The sequence below is a fragment of the Sceloporus occidentalis genome, unplaced genomic scaffold, assembly GCF_023333645.1.
Source record: "Sceloporus occidentalis isolate IW3139 unplaced genomic scaffold, rSceOcc1.0.p SCAF_160, whole genome shotgun sequence".
Lineage (NCBI taxonomy): Eukaryota > Metazoa > Chordata > Lepidosauria > Squamata > Phrynosomatidae > Sceloporus > Sceloporus occidentalis.
Genome location: NW_028317140.1, coordinates 1,918,481 through 1,932,498, shown reverse-complemented (window position 1 = coordinate 1,932,498; position 14,018 = coordinate 1,918,481). Strand labels below are relative to the sequence as shown.

The window sequence follows — 14,018 nt, the reverse complement described above, 5'->3', positions numbered from 1 at the left end:
AGACCTCCCAGGGGTGGGGCTTATGCAGATATATTGTCTCTGACGTAGGAGCAACACCTGATGAGGCCGCAAAGAGTCTGGGGCGGTACCCTTTTCCCTAACCATAACGGAGGCGGTTCCTGGCAAAGCATAAAGCGTCATTAACACGAGAGGCTAGGCGGCGCGTGCTTCTGGAAGGGCAAGCCCAGGTGCGAGTTCCCGGGAAAGAGAGGAAAGAAAAGCCAACGGCAGGAGAGGAGGCGGCTGGGCGGCGGTCGCCAGCCTTTCAAGAGCATCAGAAGAGACAGGGCGAAGGAGCTTCCTCCCGGGCTAGGAGGCGCCGAGCGCAGGCTGGGTCGGAAGCGGCAAAGCCAGCTAACCCAGCGGATGAGCAGACGGGGTGAGGCGGGGGAGGCGCGCCTCAAGGCGCTAGAGCAGCCCCCTTAGGAGGTAGCGGCAAGGGCCACGCCTGGAGAACCACCAGCTGATACCGGAGATACTGCGGGCTCTATCGTTAAACCGGGATGATCAGGGGAAAGCGCGAACGCAGTCCCCCACTACCAGAAATTATGCAGTCGAGTTTCCCGCATTTGGGGAAATCGCAGGGGTCAGCACAGCCGGAGTGCAATGGCTGAGCCTCACCCTGGGAGAACCCCCTTCGTGATCAGGGTATCTCCCCTGCCAGGTAAGTATGAGCTGCCATAGAAGATGGTGGGGGGCGCCACTTCCACACCCCTCGCTAAAGTCGTGGTGGGGGTTTCTGCTCTAACACTGGGCTCTGTGCAGAACAGCTGCTTGGACAAGGTGCCTGCACACAGGAAATTCCTCATTGTTGCCCTTCAGGGAAAAATCTTCCCGTGTTAAGCTGCGCTTGTAAAATCCAGCATTCCCAGAGTGCTTTGCAGCACAAAAATTTGCACGCGGTAGCACCGCCCATCAGCAGGACCTCGCGGCGGGGAAGGAGCATTTACCCCTTGGCGACCTTAAAGCACGAGCCGGGCAACAGGACTTGGCTATCATTTGATGTTGGCACGTAGAACGTTTCCATTAAAGGCTCATGAAACATAGGCAACATTAAGCCCCTCGCGAGGTGTCTATCCTGTTAAGAGTAGGCCTGCCTCGAAAGCTAGTACGACGGCATAGAAGGAAGGCCCTCGAAAGAGGCCAACAAACACAATTAAGGCTGTATCCGCAGAAAGCACAGCTCAACGCGTCGCTACGAGAAGTAACCACTCAGCTTGCGCGTTCCCCCTCCTAACCTGCTCTCGCGAAGAAAGGACCAGTCATCAAAAGCAACAAGCAGCCGTTAGCCACGGCGCTTGATACTCGCTTCGCGCTCAGGGGAACGCACGCGAGCTCTTCATCGTGGTTACCGAGCCTGACCACTTCCGAGCACATTTCTCCGGTCGGGCACTATAGAAATGATCCCTGAAAGTACAGTCTTGACGTCCATCTAAAGGCATCGCTATATAGCTTGCAGCGACAAACTAAAGTTAAGACATTCGCACAACTCCGAAAGAGAAGAAGACTTTGCAATGCATGAATCTTATGAAAACAAACAAAAAAAAACCAATTCGTAACGCTTTTCTTAGAAGTCAATGCGTGAAATAGGCTAGATTGCGTTTATTCAACCACTGAACATACATTACATCCAAGGCAGGCTGCGAGGCAGCGCAGAACATCAACATCAGCAGCTTGACCGAGGACGCTCTGTGATGGCGTTTAAGCATGCTTTGGAAAAGCAAGAAGGAAAAAAAACCAACCAGAGAAGCGTGAGTGATGAGACCACACGTTTAACATTTAAGACCTCCCAGGGGTGGGGCTTATGCAGATATATTGTCTCTGACGTAGGAGCAACACCTGATGAGGCCGCAAAGAGTCTGGGGCGGTACCCTTTTCCCTAACCATAACGGAGGCGGTTCCTGGCAAAGCATAAAGCGTCATTAACACGAGAGGCTAGGCGGCGCGTGCTTCTGGAAGGGCAAGCCCAGGTGCGAGTTCCCGGGAAAGAGGAAAGAAAAGCCAACGGCAGGAGAGGAGGCGGCTGGGCGGCGGTCGCCAGCCTTTCAAGAGCATCAGAAGAGACAGGGCGAAGGAGCTTCCTCCCGGGCTAGGAGGCGCCGAGCGCAGGCTGGGTCGGAAGCGGCAAAGCCAGCTAACCCAGCGGATGAGCAGACGGGGTGAGGCGGAGGAGGCGCGCCTCAAGGCGCTAGAGCAGCCCCCTTAGGAGGTAGCGGCAAGGGCCACGCCTGGAGAACCACCAGCTGATACCGGAGATACTGCGGGCTCTATCGTTAAACCGGGATGATCAGGGGAAAGCGCGAACGCAGTCCCCCACTACCAGAAATTATGCAGTCGAGTTTCCCGCATTTGGGGAAATCGCAGGGGTCAGCACAGCCGGAGTGCAATGGCTGAGCCTCACCCTGTGAGAACCCCCTTCGTGATCAGGGTATCTCCCCTGCCAGGTAAGTATGAGCTGCCATAGAAGATGGTGGGGGGCGCCACTTCCACACCCCTCGCTAAAGTCGTGGTGGGGGTTTCTGCTCTAACACTTGGCTCTGTGCAGAACAGCTGCTTGGACAAGGTGCCTGCACACAGGAAATTCCTCATTGTTGCCCTTCAGGGAAAAATCTTCCCGTGTTAAGCTGCGCTTGTAAAATCCAGCATTCCCAGAGTGCTTTGCAGCACAAAAATTTGCACGCGGTAGCACCGCCCATCAGCAGGACCTCGCGGCGGGGAAGGAGCATTTACCCCTTGGCGACCTTAAAGCACGAGCCGGGCAACAGGACTTGGCTATCATTTGATGTTGGCACGTAGAACGTTTCCATGAAAGGCTCATGAAACATAGGCAACATTAAGCCCCTCGCGAGGTGTCTATCCTGTTAAGAGTAGGCCTGCCTCGAAAGCTAGTACGACGGCATAGAAGGAAGGCCCTCGAAAGAGGCCAACAAACACAATTAAGGCTGTATCCGCAGAAAGCACAGCTCAACGCGTCGCTACGAGAAGTAACCACTCAGCTTGCGCGTTCCCCCTCCTAACCTGCTCTCGCGAAGAAAGGACCAGTCATCAAAAGCAACAAGCAGCCGTTAGCCACGGCGCTTGATACTCGCTTCGCGCTCAGGGGAACGCACGCGAGCTCTTCATCGTGGTTACCGAGCCTGACCACTTCCGAGCACATTTCTCCGGTCGGGCACTATAGAAATGATCCCTGAAAGTACAGTCTTGACGTCCGCTCTGCGAGGGACACCGTCCCACCTAAAGGCATCGCTATATAGCTTGCAGCGACAAACTAAAGTTAAGACATTCGCACAACTCCGAAAGAGAAGAAGACTTTGCAATGCATGAATCTTATGAAAACAAACAAAAAAAAAACAATTCGTAACGCTTTTCTTAGAAGTCAATGCGTGAAATAGGCTAGATTGCGTTTATTCAACCACTGAACATACATTACATCCAAGGCAGGCTGCGAGGCAGCGCAGAACATCAACATCAGCAGCTTGACCGAGGACGCTCTGTGATGGCGTTTAAGCATGCTTTGGAAAAGCAAGAAGGAAAAAAAACCAACCAGAGAAGCGTGAGTGATGAGACCACACGTTTAACATTTAAGACCTCCCAGGGGTGGGGCTTATGCAGATATATTGTCTCTGACGTAGGAGCAACACCTGATGAGGCCGCAAAGAGTCTGGGGCGGTACCCTTTTCCCTAACCATAACGGAGGCGGTTCCTGGCAAAGCATAAAGCGTCATTAACACGAGAGGCTAGGCGGCGCGTGCTTCTGGAAGGGCAAGCCCAGGTGCGAGTTCCCGGGAAAGAGAGGAAAGAAAAGCCAACGGCAGGAGAGGAGGCGGCTGGGCGGCGGTCGCCAGCCTTTCAAGAGCATCAGAAGAGACAGGGCGAAGGAGCTTCCTCCCGGCCTAGGAGGCGCCAAGCGCAGGCTGGGTCGGAAGCGGCAAAGCCAGCTAACCCAGCGGATGAGCAGACGGGGTGAGGCGGAGGAGGCACGCCTCAAGGCGCTAGAGCAGCCCCCTTAGGAGGTAGCGGCAAGGGCCACGCCTGGAGAACCACCAGCTGATACCGGCGATACTGCGGGCTCTATCGTTAAACCGGGATGATCAGGGGAAAGCGCGAACGCAGTCCCCCACTACCAGAAATTATGCAGTCGAGTTTCCCGCATTTGGGGAAATCGCAGGGGTCAGCACAGCCGGAGTGCAATGGCTGAGCCTCACCCTGGGAGAACCCCCTTCGTGATCAGGGTATCTCCCCTGCCAGGTAAGTATGAGCTGCCATAGAAGATGGTGGGGGGCGCCACTTCCACACCCCTCGCTAAAGTCGTGGTGGGGGTTTCTGCTCTAACACTTGGCTCTGTGCAGAACAGCTGCTTGGACAAGGTGCCTGCACACAGGAAATTCCTCATTGTTGCCCTTCAGGGAAAAATCTTCCCGTGTTAAGCTGCGCTTGTAAAATCCAGCATTCCCAGAGTGCTTTGCAGCACAAAAATTTGCACGCGGTAGCACCGCCCATCAGCAGGACCTCGCGGCGGGGAAGGAGCATTTACCCCTTGGCGACCTTAAAGCACGAGCCGGGCAACAGGACTTGGCTATCATTTGATGTTGGCACGTAGAACGTTTCCATGAAAGGCTCATGAAACATAGGCAACATTAAGCCCCTCGCGAGGTGTCTATCCTGTTAAGAGTAGGCCTGCCTCGAAAGCTAGTACGACGGCATAGAAGTAAGGCCCTCGAAAGAGGCCAACAAACACAATTAAGGCTGTATCCGCAGAAAGCACAGCTCAACGCGTCGCTACGAGAAGTAACCACTCAGCTTGCGCGTTCCCCCTCCTAACCTGCTCTCGCGAAGAAAGGACCAGTCATCAAAAGCAACAAGCAGCCGTTAGCCACGGCGCTTGATACTCGCTTCGCGCTCAGGGGAACGCACGCGAGCTCTTCATCGTGGTTACCGAGCCTGACCACTTCCGAGCACATTTCTCCGGTCGGGCACTATAGAAATGATCCCTGAAAGTACAGTCTTGACGTCCGCTCTGCGAGGGACACCGTCCCACCTAAAGGCATCGCTATATAGCTTGCAGCGACAAACTAAAGTTAAGACATTCGCACAACTCCGAAAGAGAAGAAGACTTTGCAATGCATGAATCTTATGAAAACAAACAAAAAAAAAACAATTCGTAACGCTTTTCTTAGAAGTCAATGCGTGAAATAGGCTAGATTGCGTTTATTCAACCACTGAACATACATTACATCCAAGGCAGGCTGCGAGGCAGCGCAGAACATCAACATCAGCAGCTTGACCGAGGACGCTCTGTGATGGCGTTTAAGCATGCTTTGGAAAAGCAAGAAGGAAAAAAAACCAACCAGAGAAGCGTGAGTGATGAGACCACACGTTTAACATTTAAGACCTCCCAGGGGTGGGGCTTATGCAGATATATTGTCTCTGACGTAGGAGCAACACCTGATGAGGCCGCAAAGAGTCTGGGGCGGTACCCTTTTCCCTAACCATAACGGAGGCGGTTCCTGGCAAAGCATAAAGCGTCATTAACACGAGAGGCTAGGCGGCGCGTGCTTCTGGAAGGGCAAGCCCAGGCGCGAGTTCCCGGGAAAGAGAGGAAAGAAAAGCCGGCGGCTGGGCGGCGGTCGCCAGCCTTTCAAGAGCATCAGAAGAGACAGGGCGAAGGAGCTTCCTCCCGGCCTAGGAGGCGCCGAGCGCAGGCTGGGTCGGAAGCGGCAAAGCCAGCTAACCCAGCGGATGAGCAGACGGGGTGAGGCGGAGGAGGCACGCCTCAAGGCGCTAGAGCAGCCCCCTTAGGAGGTAGCGGCAAGGGCCACGCCTGGAGAACCACCAGCTGATACCGGAGATACTGCGGGCTCTATCGTTAAACCGGGATGATCAGGGGAAAGCGCGAACGCAGTCCCCCACTACCAGAAATTATGCGGTCGAGTTTCCCGCATTTGGGGAAATCGCAGGGGTCAGCACAGCCGGAGTGCAATGGCTGAGCCTCACCCTGGGAGAACCCCCTTCGTGATCAGGGTATCTCCCCTGCCAGGTAAGTATGAGCTGCCATAGAAGATGGTGGGGGGCGCCACTTCCACACCCCTCGCTAAAGTCGTGGTGGGGGTTTCTGCTCTAACACTTGGCTCTGTGCAGAACAGCTGCTTGGACAAGGTGCCTGCACACAGGAAATTCCTCATTGTTGCCCTTCAGGGAAAAATCTTCCCATGTTAAGCTGCGCTTGTAAAATCCAGCATTCCCAGAGTGCTTTGCAGCACAAAAATTTGCACGCGGTAGCACTGCCCATCAGCAGGACCTCGCGGCGGGGAAGGAGCATTTACCCCTTGGCGACCTTAAAGCACGAACCGGGCAACAGGACTTGGCTATCATTTGATGTTGGCACGTAGAACGTTTCCATGAAAGGCTCATGAAACATAGGCAACATTAAGCCCCTCGCGAGGTGTCTATCCTGTTAAGAGTAGGCCTGCCTCGAAAGCTAGTACGACGGCATAGAAGTAAGGCCCTCGAAAGAGGCCAACAAACACAATTAAGGCTGTATCCGCAGAAAGCACAGCTCAACGCGTCGCTACGAGAAGTAACCACTCAGCTTGCGCGTTCCCCCTCCTAACCTGCTCTCGCGAAGAAAGGACCAGTCATCAAAAGCAACAAGCAGCCGTTAGCCACGGCGCTTGATACTCGCTTCGCGCTCAGGGGAACGCACGCGAGCTCTTCATCGTGGTTACCGAGCCTGACCACTTCCGAGCACATTTCTCCGGTCGGGCACTATAGAAATGATCCCTGAAAGTACAGTCTTGACGTCCGCTCTGCGAGGGACACCTAAAGGCATCGCTATATAGCTTGCAGCGACAAACTAAAGTTAAGACATTCGCACAACTCCGAAAGAGAAGAAGACTTTGCAATGCATGAATCTTATGAAAACAAACAAAAAAAAACCAATTCGTAACGCTTTTCTTAGAAGTCAATGCGTGAAATAGGCTAGATTGCGTTTATTCAACCACTGAACATACATTACATCCAAGGCAGGCTGCGAGGCAGCGCAGAACATCAACATCAGCAGCTTGACCGAGGACGCTCTGTGATGGCGTTTAAGCATGCTTTGGAAAAGCAAGAAGGAAAAAAAACCAACCAGAGAAGCGTGAGTGATGAGACCACACGTTTAACATTTAAGACCTCCCAGGGGTGGGGCTTATGCAGATATATTGTCTCTGACGTAGGAGCAACACCTGATGAGGCCGCAAAGAGTCTGGGGCGGTACCCTTTTCCCTAACCATAACGGAGGCGGTTCCTGGCAAAGCATAAAGCGTCATTAACACGAGAGGCTAGGCGGCGCGTGCTTCTGGAAGGGCAAGCCCAGGTGCGAGTTCCCGGGAAAGAGAGGAAAGAAAAGCCAACGGCAGGAGAGGAGGCGGCTGGGCGGCGGTCGCCAGCCTTTCAAGAGCATCAGAAGAGACAGGGCGAAGGAGCTTCCTCCCGGGCTAGGAGGCGCCGAGCGCAGGCTGGGTCGGAAGCGGCAAAGCCAGCTAACCCAGCGGATGAGCAGACGGGGTGAGGCGGGGGAGGCGCGCCTCAAGGCGCTAGAGCAGCCCCCTTAGGAGGTAGCGGCAAGGGCCACGCCTGGAGAACCACCAGCTGATACCGGAGATACTGCGGGCTCTATCGTTAAACCGGGATGATCAGGGGAAAGCGCGAACGCAGTCCCCCACTACCAGAAATTATGCAGTCGAGTTTCCCGCATTTGGGGAAATCGCAGGGGTCAGCACAGCCGGAGTGCAATGGCTGAGCCTCACCCTGGGAGAACCCCCTTCGTGATCAGGGTATCTCCCCTGCCAGGTAAGTATGAGCTGCCATAGAAGATGGTGGGGGGCGCCACTTCCACACCCCTCGCTAAAGTCGTGGTGGGGGTTTCTGCTCTAACACTGGGCTCTGTGCAGAACAGCTGCTTGGACAAGGTGCCTGCACACAGGAAATTCCTCATTGTTGCCCTTCAGGGAAAAATCTTCCCGTGTTAAGCTGCGCTTGTAAAATCCAGCATTCCCAGAGTGCTTTGCAGCACAAAAATTTGCACGCGGTAGCACCGCCCATCAGCAGGACCTCGCGGCGGGGAAGGAGCATTTACCCCTTGGCGACCTTAAAGCACGAGCCGGGCAACAGGACTTGGCTATCATTTGATGTTGGCACGTAGAACGTTTCCATTAAAGGCTCATGAAACATAGGCAACATTAAGCCCCTCGCGAGGTGTCTATCCTGTTAAGAGTAGGCCTGCCTCGAAAGCTAGTACGACGGCATAGAAGGAAGGCCCTCGAAAGAGGCCAACAAACACAATTAAGGCTGTATCCGCAGAAAGCACAGCTCAACGCGTCGCTACGAGAAGTAACCACTCAGCTTGCGCGTTCCCCCTCCTAACCTGCTCTCGCGAAGAAAGGACCAGTCATCAAAAGCAACAAGCAGCCGTTAGCCACGGCGCTTGATACTCGCTTCGCGCTCAGGGGAACGCACGCGAGCTCTTCATCGTGGTTACCGAGCCTGACCACTTCCGAGCACATTTCTCCGGTCGGGCACTATAGAAATGATCCCTGAAAGTACAGTCTTGACGTCCATCTAAAGGCATCGCTATATAGCTTGCAGCGACAAACTAAAGTTAAGACATTCGCACAACTCCGAAAGAGAAGAAGACTTTGCAATGCATGAATCTTATGAAAACAAACAAAAAAAAACCAATTCGTAACGCTTTTCTTAGAAGTCAATGCGTGAAATAGGCTAGATTGCGTTTATTCAACCACTGAACATACATTACATCCAAGGCAGGCTGCGAGGCAGCGCAGAACATCAACATCAGCAGCTTGACCGAGGACGCTCTGTGATGGCGTTTAAGCATGCTTTGGAAAAGCAAGAAGGAAAAAAAACCAACCAGAGAAGCGTGAGTGATGAGACCACACGTTTAACATTTAAGACCTCCCAGGGGTGGGGCTTATGCAGATATATTGTCTCTGACGTAGGAGCAACACCTGATGAGGCCGCAAAGAGTCTGGGGCGGTACCCTTTTCCCTAACCATAACGGAGGCGGTTCCTGGCAAAGCATAAAGCGTCATTAACACGAGAGGCTAGGCGGCGCGTGCTTCTGGAAGGGCAAGCCCAGGTGCGAGTTCCCGGGAAAGAGGAAAGAAAAGCCAACGGCAGGAGAGGAGGCGGCTGGGCGGCGGTCGCCAGCCTTTCAAGAGCATCAGAAGAGACAGGGCGAAGGAGCTTCCTCCCGGGCTAGGAGGCGCCGAGCGCAGGCTGGGTCGGAAGCGGCAAAGCCAGCTAACCCAGCGGATGAGCAGACGGGGTGAGGCGGAGGAGGCGCGCCTCAAGGCGCTAGAGCAGCCCCCTTAGGAGGTAGCGGCAAGGGCCACGCCTGGAGAACCACCAGCTGATACCGGAGATACTGCGGGCTCTATCGTTAAACCGGGATGATCAGGGGAAAGCGCGAACGCAGTCCCCCACTACCAGAAATTATGCAGTCGAGTTTCCCGCATTTGGGGAAATCGCAGGGGTCAGCACAGCCGGAGTGCAATGGCTGAGCCTCACCCTGTGAGAACCCCCTTCGTGATCAGGGTATCTCCCCTGCCAGGTAAGTATGAGCTGCCATAGAAGATGGTGGGGGGCGCCACTTCCACACCCCTCGCTAAAGTCGTGGTGGGGGTTTCTGCTCTAACACTTGGCTCTGTGCAGAACAGCTGCTTGGACAAGGTGCCTGCACACAGGAAATTCCTCATTGTTGCCCTTCAGGGAAAAATCTTCCCGTGTTAAGCTGCGCTTGTAAAATCCAGCATTCCCAGAGTGCTTTGCAGCACAAAAATTTGCACGCGGTAGCACCGCCCATCAGCAGGACCTCGCGGCGGGGAAGGAGCATTTACCCCTTGGCGACCTTAAAGCACGAGCCGGGCAACAGGACTTGGCTATCATTTGATGTTGGCACGTAGAACGTTTCCATGAAAGGCTCATGAAACATAGGCAACATTAAGCCCCTCGCGAGGTGTCTATCCTGTTAAGAGTAGGCCTGCCTCGAAAGCTAGTACGACGGCATAGAAGGAAGGCCCTCGAAAGAGGCCAACAAACACAATTAAGGCTGTATCCGCAGAAAGCACAGCTCAACGCGTCGCTACGAGAAGTAACCACTCAGCTTGCGCGTTCCCCCTCCTAACCTGCTCTCGCGAAGAAAGGACCAGTCATCAAAAGCAACAAGCAGCCGTTAGCCACGGCGCTTGATACTCGCTTCGCGCTCAGGGGAACGCACGCGAGCTCTTCATCGTGGTTACCGAGCCTGACCACTTCCGAGCACATTTCTCCGGTCGGGCACTATAGAAATGATCCCTGAAAGTACAGTCTTGACGTCCGCTCTGCGAGGGACACCGTCCCACCTAAAGGCATCGCTATATAGCTTGCAGCGACAAACTAAAGTTAAGACATTCGCACAACTCCGAAAGAGAAGAAGACTTTGCAATGCATGAATCTTATGAAAACAAACAAAAAAAAAACAATTCGTAACGCTTTTCTTAGAAGTCAATGCGTGAAATAGGCTAGATTGCGTTTATTCAACCACTGAACATACATTACATCCAAGGCAGGCTGCGAGGCAGCGCAGAACATCAACATCAGCAGCTTGACCGAGGACGCTCTGTGATGGCGTTTAAGCATGCTTTGGAAAAGCAAGAAGGAAAAAAAACCAACCAGAGAAGCGTGAGTGATGAGACCACACGTTTAACATTTAAGACCTCCCAGGGGTGGGGCTTATGCAGATATATTGTCTCTGACGTAGGAGCAACACCTGATGAGGCCGCAAAGAGTCTGGGGCGGTACCCTTTTCCCTAACCATAACGGAGGCGGTTCCTGGCAAAGCATAAAGCGTCATTAACACGAGAGGCTAGGCGGCGCGTGCTTCTGGAAGGGCAAGCCCAGGTGCGAGTTCCCGGGAAAGAGAGGAAAGAAAAGCCAACGGCAGGAGAGGAGGCGGCTGGGCGGCGGTCGCCAGCCTTTCAAGAGCATCAGAAGAGACAGGGCGAAGGAGCTTCCTCCCGGCCTAGGAGGCGCCAAGCGCAGGCTGGGTCGGAAGCGGCAAAGCCAGCTAACCCAGCGGATGAGCAGACGGGGTGAGGCGGAGGAGGCACGCCTCAAGGCGCTAGAGCAGCCCCCTTAGGAGGTAGCGGCAAGGGCCACGCCTGGAGAACCACCAGCTGATACCGGCGATACTGCGGGCTCTATCGTTAAACCGGGATGATCAGGGGAAAGCGCGAACGCAGTCCCCCACTACCAGAAATTATGCAGTCGAGTTTCCCGCATTTGGGGAAATCGCAGGGGTCAGCACAGCCGGAGTGCAATGGCTGAGCCTCACCCTGGGAGAACCCCCTTCGTGATCAGGGTATCTCCCCTGCCAGGTAAGTATGAGCTGCCATAGAAGATGGTGGGGGGCGCCACTTCCACACCCCTCGCTAAAGTCGTGGTGGGGGTTTCTGCTCTAACACTTGGCTCTGTGCAGAACAGCTGCTTGGACAAGGTGCCTGCACACAGGAAATTCCTCATTGTTGCCCTTCAGGGAAAAATCTTCCCGTGTTAAGCTGCGCTTGTAAAATCCAGCATTCCCAGAGTGCTTTGCAGCACAAAAATTTGCACGCGGTAGCACCGCCCATCAGCAGGACCTCGCGGCGGGGAAGGAGCATTTACCCCTTGGCGACCTTAAAGCACGAGCCGGGCAACAGGACTTGGCTATCATTTGATGTTGGCACGTAGAACGTTTCCATGAAAGGCTCATGAAACATAGGCAACATTAAGCCCCTCGCGAGGTGTCTATCCTGTTAAGAGTAGGCCTGCCTCGAAAGCTAGTACGACGGCATAGAAGTAAGGCCCTCGAAAGAGGCCAACAAACACAATTAAGGCTGTATCCGCAGAAAGCACAGCTCAACGCGTCGCTACGAGAAGTAACCACTCAGCTTGCGCGTTCCCCCTCCTAACCTGCTCTCGCGAAGAAAGGACCAGTCATCAAAAGCAACAAGCAGCCGTTAGCCACGGCGCTTGATACTCGCTTCGCGCTCAGGGGAACGCACGCGAGCTCTTCATCGTGGTTACCGAGCCTGACCACTTCCGAGCACATTTCTCCGGTCGGGCACTATAGAAATGATCCCTGAAAGTACAGTCTTGACGTCCGCTCTGCGAGGGACACCGTCCCACCTAAAGGCATCGCTATATAGCTTGCAGCGACAAACTAAAGTTAAGACATTCGCACAACTCCGAAAGAGAAGAAGACTTTGCAATGCATGAATCTTATGAAAACAAACAAAAAAAAAACAATTCGTAACGCTTTTCTTAGAAGTCAATGCGTGAAATAGGCTAGATTGCGTTTATTCAACCACTGAACATACATTACATCCAAGGCAGGCTGCGAGGCAGCGCAGAACATCAACATCAGCAGCTTGACCGAGGACGCTCTGTGATGGCGTTTAAGCATGCTTTGGAAAAGCAAGAAGGAAAAAAAACCAACCAGAGAAGCGTGAGTGATGAGACCACACGTTTAACATTTAAGACCTCCCAGGGGTGGGGCTTATGCAGATATATTGTCTCTGACGTAGGAGCAACACCTGATGAGGCCGCAAAGAGTCTGGGGCGGTACCCTTTTCCCTAACCATAACGGAGGCGGTTCCTGGCAAAGCATAAAGCGTCATTAACACGAGAGGCTAGGCGGCGCGTGCTTCTGGAAGGGCAAGCCCAGGTGCGAGTTCCCGGGAAAGAGAGGAAAGAAAAGCCAACGGCAGGAGAGGAGGCGGCTGGGCGGCGGTCGCCAGCCTTTCAAGAGCATCAGAAGAGACAGGGCGAAGGAGCTTCCTCCCGGCCTAGGAGGCGCCGAGCGCAGGCTGGGTCGGAAGCGGCAAAGCCAGCTAACCCAGCGGATGAGCAGACGGGGTGAGGCGGGGGAGGCACGCCTCAAGGCGCTAGAGCAGCCCCCTTAGGAGGTAGCGGCAAGGGCCACGCCTGGAGAACCACCAGCTGATACCGGAGATACTGCGGGCTCTATCGTTAAACCGGGATGATCAGGGGAAAGCGCGAACGCAGTCCCCCACTACCAGAAATTATGCAGTCGAGTTTCCCGCATTTGGGGAAATCGCAGGGGTCAGCACAGCCGGAGTGCAATGGCTGAGCCTCACCCTGGGAGAACCCCCTTCGTGATCAGGGTATCTCCCCTGCCAGGTAAGTATGAGCTGCCATAGAAGATGGTGGGGGGCGCCACTTCCACACCCCTCGCTAAAGTCGTGGTGGGGGTTTCTGCTCTAACACTTGGCTCTGTGCAGAACAGCTGCTTGGACAAGGTGCCTGCACACAGGAAATTCCTCATTGTTGCCCTTCAGGGAAAAATCTTCCCGTGTTAAGCTGCGCTTGTAAAATCCAGCATTCCCAGAGTGCTTTGCAGCACAAAAATTTGCACGCGGTAGCACCGCCCATCAGCAGGACCTCGCGGCGGGGAAGGAGCATTTACCCCTTGGCGACCTTAAAGCACGAGCCGGGCAACAGGACTTGGCTATCATTTGATGTTGGCACGTAGAACGTTTCCATTAAAGGCTCATGAAACATAGGCAACATTAAGCCCCTCGCGAGGTGTCTATCCTGTTAAGAGTAGGCCTGCCTCGAAAGCTAGTACGACGGCATAGAAGGAAGGCCCTCGAAAGAGGCCAACAAACACAATTAAGGCTGTATCCGCAGAAAGCACAGCTCAACGCGTCGCTACGAGAAGTAACCACTCAGCTTGCGCGTTCCCCCTCCTAACCTGCTCTCGCGAAGAAAGGACCAGTCATCAAAAGCAACAAGCAGCCGTTAGCCACGGCGCTTGATACTCGCTTCGCGCTCAGGGGAACGCACGCGAGCTCTTCATCGTGGTTACCGAGCCTGACCACTTCCGAGCACATTTCTCCGGTCGGGCACTATAGAAATGATCCCTGAAAGTACAGTCTTGACGTCCGCTCTGCGAGGGACACCGTCCCACCTAAAGG

The 14,018-nt window shown here is 54.2% G+C and overlaps 16 non-coding genes across 16 annotated transcripts; all 16 read right to left on the bottom strand.

Moving 5' to 3' along the window:
- Positions 1 to 508: 508 nt before the first annotated feature.
- On the bottom strand, positions 509 to 672 carry LOC149279975 (U1 spliceosomal RNA). The gene has a single exon (XR_016278540.1). It is a non-coding gene; the product is annotated as a U1 spliceosomal RNA (small nuclear RNA).
- Positions 673 to 1,207: 535 nt separating this feature from the next.
- LOC149279974 (small nucleolar RNA U3) lies at positions 1,208 to 1,423 on the bottom strand. The gene has a single exon (XR_016278409.1). It is a non-coding gene; the product is annotated as a small nucleolar RNA U3 (small nucleolar RNA).
- An 865-nt stretch (positions 1,424 to 2,288) lies between these two features.
- On the bottom strand, positions 2,289 to 2,452 carry LOC149279973 (U1 spliceosomal RNA). Its single transcript, XR_016278350.1, has one exon. It is a non-coding gene; the product is annotated as a U1 spliceosomal RNA (small nuclear RNA).
- Positions 2,453 to 2,987: 535 nt separating this feature from the next.
- Positions 2,988 to 3,203, bottom strand: LOC149279972 (small nucleolar RNA U3). Its single transcript, XR_016278408.1, has one exon. It is a non-coding gene; the product is annotated as a small nucleolar RNA U3 (small nucleolar RNA).
- An 889-nt stretch (positions 3,204 to 4,092) lies between these two features.
- On the bottom strand, positions 4,093 to 4,256 carry LOC149279971 (U1 spliceosomal RNA). Its single transcript, XR_016278538.1, has one exon. It is a non-coding gene; the product is annotated as a U1 spliceosomal RNA (small nuclear RNA).
- Positions 4,257 to 4,791: 535 nt separating this feature from the next.
- LOC149279970 (small nucleolar RNA U3) lies at positions 4,792 to 5,007 on the bottom strand. The gene has a single exon (XR_016278407.1). It is a non-coding gene; the product is annotated as a small nucleolar RNA U3 (small nucleolar RNA).
- An 874-nt stretch (positions 5,008 to 5,881) lies between these two features.
- On the bottom strand, positions 5,882 to 6,045 carry LOC149279969 (U1 spliceosomal RNA). The gene has a single exon (XR_016278345.1). It is a non-coding gene; the product is annotated as a U1 spliceosomal RNA (small nuclear RNA).
- A 535-nt stretch (positions 6,046 to 6,580) lies between these two features.
- On the bottom strand, positions 6,581 to 6,796 carry LOC149279968 (small nucleolar RNA U3). The gene has a single exon (XR_016278406.1). It is a non-coding gene; the product is annotated as a small nucleolar RNA U3 (small nucleolar RNA).
- An 881-nt stretch (positions 6,797 to 7,677) lies between these two features.
- Positions 7,678 to 7,841, bottom strand: LOC149279967 (U1 spliceosomal RNA). The gene has a single exon (XR_016278537.1). It is a non-coding gene; the product is annotated as a U1 spliceosomal RNA (small nuclear RNA).
- Positions 7,842 to 8,376: 535 nt separating this feature from the next.
- On the bottom strand, positions 8,377 to 8,592 carry LOC149279966 (small nucleolar RNA U3). Its single transcript, XR_016278405.1, has one exon. It is a non-coding gene; the product is annotated as a small nucleolar RNA U3 (small nucleolar RNA).
- An 865-nt stretch (positions 8,593 to 9,457) lies between these two features.
- On the bottom strand, positions 9,458 to 9,621 carry LOC149279965 (U1 spliceosomal RNA). The gene has a single exon (XR_016278348.1). It is a non-coding gene; the product is annotated as a U1 spliceosomal RNA (small nuclear RNA).
- A 535-nt stretch (positions 9,622 to 10,156) lies between these two features.
- LOC149279964 (small nucleolar RNA U3) lies at positions 10,157 to 10,372 on the bottom strand. The gene has a single exon (XR_016278404.1). It is a non-coding gene; the product is annotated as a small nucleolar RNA U3 (small nucleolar RNA).
- Positions 10,373 to 11,261: 889 nt separating this feature from the next.
- LOC149279963 (U1 spliceosomal RNA) lies at positions 11,262 to 11,425 on the bottom strand. Its single transcript, XR_016278536.1, has one exon. It is a non-coding gene; the product is annotated as a U1 spliceosomal RNA (small nuclear RNA).
- A 535-nt stretch (positions 11,426 to 11,960) lies between these two features.
- LOC149279962 (small nucleolar RNA U3) lies at positions 11,961 to 12,176 on the bottom strand. The gene has a single exon (XR_016278402.1). It is a non-coding gene; the product is annotated as a small nucleolar RNA U3 (small nucleolar RNA).
- Positions 12,177 to 13,065: 889 nt separating this feature from the next.
- LOC149279961 (U1 spliceosomal RNA) lies at positions 13,066 to 13,229 on the bottom strand. Its single transcript, XR_016278535.1, has one exon. It is a non-coding gene; the product is annotated as a U1 spliceosomal RNA (small nuclear RNA).
- Positions 13,230 to 13,764: 535 nt separating this feature from the next.
- Positions 13,765 to 13,980, bottom strand: LOC149279960 (small nucleolar RNA U3). The gene has a single exon (XR_016278401.1). It is a non-coding gene; the product is annotated as a small nucleolar RNA U3 (small nucleolar RNA).
- Positions 13,981 to 14,018: the final 38 nt, after the last annotated feature.